This window comes from Cebus imitator, unplaced genomic scaffold (assembly GCF_001604975.1).
Source record: "Cebus imitator isolate Cc_AM_T3 unplaced genomic scaffold, Cebus_imitator-1.0 Scaffold261, whole genome shotgun sequence".
In the NCBI taxonomy this organism is placed as follows: Eukaryota; Metazoa; Chordata; class Mammalia; order Primates; family Cebidae; genus Cebus; species Cebus imitator.
In genome coordinates, this window is record NW_016107576.1 from 1,371,823 (window position 1) to 1,377,614 (window position 5,792).

Here is a 5,792-nt window from a genome sequence, read left to right on the forward strand (position 1 = left end):
GGATATGGACAAAAAAAAATCTCCAGAGAAATAACACAAATAAAAAACAATCACAACTTCTGGAAATGAAAGACAGACTTAGAGAAATGCAAGATACACTGGTAAGTTTCAACAATAGAATTGAACACCTAGAAGAAAGAACTTCAGAGCTCAAAGACATTGCTTTCAAATTAACCCAATTAACCCAAGACAAAGAAAAAATGATTAAAAAATGAACAGAGCTTCCAAGAATTTTGGGATTATGTTAAACAACCAAACCTAAGAATAATTGGCCTTCCTGAGAAAGAAGAGAAATCTAAAAGTTTGGAAAACTTATTGGAGGCAACAATTAACGAAATTTTCCTGGACTTGCTAGAGATCTAGATATCCAGATGCTCAAAGGACACCAGGAAATTTATCACAAGAAGATCATCAACTAGGCACATAGTCATCAGGTTATTCAAAGTCAGGATGAAAGAAAGAATCTTCAATTCTTCTTAGGTTTGGTTGTTTAACATAATCCACGTAATTGGAAGTAAATCACTCCTCAGCAAATGTAAAAGAACAGAAATCATAACAAACAATCTCTCAGACCACAGTGCGATCAAATTAGAACTCAGAATTAAGAAACTAACTCAGAACTGCACAACTTTATGGAAACCGAACAACTGGCTCCTGAATGTCGACTGGATAATGAAATAAAGGCAGAAATAAAGATGTTCTGTGAAACCAATGAGAGCGAAGACACAACATACCAGAATCTCTGGGACACATTTAAAGCAGTGGCTAAAGGGAAATTTGTAGCAATAAATGCCCAACAGAGAAGTGAGGAAAGATCTAAAATCGACACCCTATAGTCAAAATTGAAAGAGCTAGAGGAGCAAGATCAAAAAAACTCAAAAGCTAGCAGAAGACAGGAAATAACTAAGATCAGAGCAGAAATGAAGGAAATAGAGACACAAAAGACACTTCAAAAAATTAATAAATCCAGGAGCTGGTTTTTTGAAAAGATCAACAAAATAGATTAATAAAAACGAAAAGGGAGAAGAATCAAATAGATGCAATAAAAAACAATAAAGGGGATATCACCACTGACTCCACAGAAATACAAATTACAATCAGAGATTACTACAAACAACTCTATGCATATAAACCAGTAAACCTGGAAGAAATGGATAAATTCCTGGATGCTTGCACCCTCCCAAGCCTAAACCAAGAAGAAGTTGGAACCTTGAACAGACCAATAACAAGGGCTGAAGTTGAGGTAGCAATTAATAGCCCACCAACCAAAAAAAGTCCAGGTCCAGACGGGCTGACAGCTGAATTCTACCAGACATGCAAAGAGGAGCTGGTACCTTTCCTTCTGAAACTATTCCAAACAATACAAAAGGAGGGAATCCTTCCCAAATCATTTTATGAGACCAACATCATCCTGATACCAAAACCTGGCAGAGACTCAACAAAAAAAAGAAATCTTCAGGCCAATAACCATGATGAACATAGATGCAAAAATCTTCAATAAAATACTGGCAAACCAACTGCAACAGCACATCAAAAAGCTTATCCATCACGATCAAGTAGGCTTCATCCCAGGCTGGTTCAACATATGCAAATCTATAAACGTAATCCACCACATAAACAGAATCAAAGACAAAAACCACATGATTATCTCAATAGATGCAGAGAAGGCCTTCAACAAAATTCAACAGCCCTTTATGCTAAAGACTCTCACTAAACTAGGTATCGAAGGAATGTATCTCAAAACAATAAAAGCTATTTATGACAAACCCACAGCCAATATCATACTGAATGGGCAAAAACTGGACTCATTCCCTTTGAAATCTGGCACTAGACAAGGATGCCCTCTCTCACCACTCCTATTCAATATAGTATTGGAAGTTCTAGCCAGAGCAATTAGGCAAGAATAAAAAATAAAGGGTATTCAATTAGGAAAAAAGGAATTCAAATTGTCTCTATTTGCAGATGACATGATTGTATATTTAGAAGACCCTATTGTCTCAGCCCAAAATCTCCTTAAACTGATAAGCAACTTCAGCAAAGTCTCAGGATACAAAATCAATTTGCAGAAATCACAAGCATTTCTATGCACCAATAACAGACTGAGAGCCAAATCATGAGCGAACTCCCATTCACAGTTGCTACAAAGAGAATAAAATATCTAGGAATACAACTAATAAAGAATGTAAAAGACCTCTTTAAGGAGAACACAAACCACTGCTCAAGGAAATAAGAGAGGACACAAACAAATGGAGAATCATTCCAAGCTCATGGTTAGGAAGAATCAATATTGTGAAAATGACCATACTGCCCAAAGTAATTTATAGATTCAATTCATGGTTTTGTTAATTCCTTTTGTAGTTGATTTCCAATTTTATTCCAATGTGGTCTGAGAGAGTACTTGATATAATTTCAGTTTTCTTAAATTTATTGAGACTTGTTTAGTTGTCTATCATATGATCTTGAGGAATGTTCCATGTGCTGATGAAAACGTATAGTCTGCAATTGTTGCATAGTTTGTGAAGATTTTCTCCCACTCTGTGGGTTGTCTGTTTACTCTGCTGATTGTTTCTTTCACTGTGCAGAACCATAAAATTTCTAGAAGATAACATTGGAAAAATGCTTCTAGACATTGGCTTAGGCAAAGACTTCCTGACCAAGAACCCAAAAACAAATGCAACAAAAACAAAGATAAATAGATGGGACTTAATCAAACTAAGAAGCTTTTGCACTCTCAGGCTGGAGTGCAGTAGCATGATCTCAGCTCACTGCAACCTCTGCCTCCCGGATTCAAGTTATTCTTCCACCTCAGCCTCCCAAGTAGTTGGGATTACAGGCACATGCCACCACGCCCGGCTAATGTTTTTTGTATTTTTAGTAGGGACTGGGTTTTGCCATTTTGACCAGGCTGGTCTTGAACTCCTGACCTCAACTGATCCACTCACCTCAGCCTCCCAGAGTGCTGGGTTACAGGCGTGAGCCACTGCGCTCAGTCCAAATTCCTTAAAGAACTAAAAGTAGATCTGCCATTTGACTCAGCAATCCCATTATCCATTACTGGGTAGGAAAAGAAGTCATTATACAAAAAAGGATGAAAAGAAGTCATTATACAAAAATGACCAGAGGATAAGAAGTCATTATACAAAAAAGGCACTTGCACATGCATGTTTATAGCAGAACAATTCGCAATTGCAAAAATATGGAATCAACTCAAATGTCCATCAATCAAGGATTGGATAAATTGCCCATCAATCGAGTGGATTAGAAAAAAGTGATATCCGCTGGGCTAATTTTTTGTATTTTTAGTAGAGATGGGGTTTCACTGTATTAGCCAGGATGGTCTGCATCTCCTGACCTTGTGATTCGCCCACCTCGGCCTCCCAAAGTGCTGGGATTACAGGTATGAGCCACCGTGCCTGGCCAATTACTGTAGTTTTATAGTAAGTCTTCACATTAGGCAGTTCCTTTTTTTAAATTTTTTAAAAATTTTGTTTTTTTCCTTCAATATTGTCTATTCTGGGTCTTTGGACTCTCCATATAAACTCTAAAATCAATTGTTTGATATCCACAAAAGAACTCCCTTGGATCTTAATTGGGGTTGTGTTGATCTATAGATCAAGCTGGGAAGAACTGACATCTTGACAATATTGAGCCTGCTTTTTCAAAAGGCTCAATATTGTCAAGATGTCAGTTCTTCCCAACTTGAAATATCCCTCCACTTATTTAGTTCTTTGATTTCTTTCATCAGAGTTTTACAGTTTTTTTTTTTTCATATAGAACTTCTACATGTTAGATTTATAGCCAAGTATTTCATTTTTGGGGATACTTCTATAAATGGTATTGTGTTTTTAATTTCAAATTCTTATTGTTCATTGCTGATAGACAAGAAAGTGATTGATTTTGTATATTAACCTTGTATCCTACAATCTTGTTATAATTACTTATTAGTTCGGTTTTTAATTCTTTCAGATTTCCTACATAGACAATCATGTCATCTCAAAGAGTTTTATTTCTTCTGTCCCAATCTGAATATCTTTCATTTCCTTGTCATATTTTATTGCATTAGCTAGAACTTCTAGTGTGATGTTGAAAAGGAGTGTTAAGAGTGGACATGTTGAAAAGGAGTGTTAAGAGGGGCCATCCTTGCCTTGTCCTTGATCTTTGCATGAAAACGTCTTACGTTTCTCACCATTAAGTACGATGTTAACTCTAGTTTTTTTGTTTTTGTTTTGTAGATGTTCTTCAAGTTGAAGATGTTCCCCCTCCACCTTTTTTTTTTTTTTTTGGTTTGCTGAAGGCTTTTTCATGAATGGATGTTGGATTTTTAAAAAGTGCTTTTTGTGTATTTATTGATATAACCCCGTGATATATTTTCTTCAGCCTGTTGATGTGATGGAGTACATTAATTGAGCTTTGAATGTTGAATCAGCCTTGCTGCCTAGAATAAATCCCAGTTGCTTGTAATACACAATTTTTCTCAAACGTTGTTGAATTTGATTTACTAATTTTTTGTTGAGAATTTTTGTTCATAAGAGATGTTGGCCTTTAGTTTTCTTTTTTTAGAATCTCTCTCTGGTTTTGATACTAAGTTAATGCTGGTCTCACAGAATGAGTTAGGATGCATTCCAATTCTGTCTTCTGGAAAAAAATATACAGAATTGGTATAATTTTGTTCCTTAAATGTCTAGTAGACTTCACCAGTGAAAACATCTGAGCCTAGTGCTTTCTGTTTTGGAAGGTTATTCATTATTGATTCCATTTATTTACTAGATTATTATGTTTGTTTCTTCTTGTGTGAGTTTTGGCAACTGGCAATTGTGTCTTTAAAGGCATTGGTCCCTATCACCCAGGTTTTCAAATTTGCAGGCATAGATTCGTTCCTATTATATTATTATCCATTTAATGCCCATGAGATAGGTAGTGATGCTCCCTTTCTAGTATTAGTAATTTGTGTCTTCCCTCTTTTTTCTTAGCTTGTCTATAAGCTTACTGATTTTATCTATCTTTTGAAAGAAGCAGCTTTTGGTTTTGTTGATTTTGTCCACTAATTTCCTGTTTTCAGTTTCATTAATTTCTGCTATATTTTTTTTTCTGCTTCCTTTGGTTTTAACTTGCTCTTCTTTGTTTTCTAAGGTAGAAGCTTAGAAGATTGATTTTTAGATCTTTCTTTTCTAATTATTGCATTCAATGCTATAAATTTTCCCCTAGGCATTGCTTTTACTGTTTCCCACAATTCTTGATAATTTTTATTTTAGTTTTTATTTCAAAATAATTTTTAATTTCTTAAGATTTCTTTCTCTCTTTGAGACAAGGTCTCCGTTGCCCAGGCTTGAATGCAGGGCACAATCGTGGTTTACTGCAGCCTTGAATTCCTGGGCTCAAGTGATCCTCCTGCCTCAGCCTCCAGATATTTCTTCTTTGACCCATGTGTTATGTATATTCTATCAGACTTTCTATATAGATTATAATATCTGCAACTAATGAGTTTTGCCTTTTTTGTTCTAATCCATACACCTATTTTTATGTATTAATTTGAAAATAGTGTGGTGGGATAAAAAAGATTAAAACTCAATGCATATTAGATAACTTAAAATTTTATTAAGTGAAAAGACAAAATGGGATCTGGATTGTTTAAAAAATGTAGCATCAGCAAAATCAATGTCTGAAAAAGAACGATTTTTACAGACACAAACACTAAAATATCCAAGTTGATATCTATAAACCCATTTTCTTGGGGTTTCTCTCTTGACTAGTGTAGTTTCTCTCAAGTGACAGAAGGCCATTCTGAATTCTGA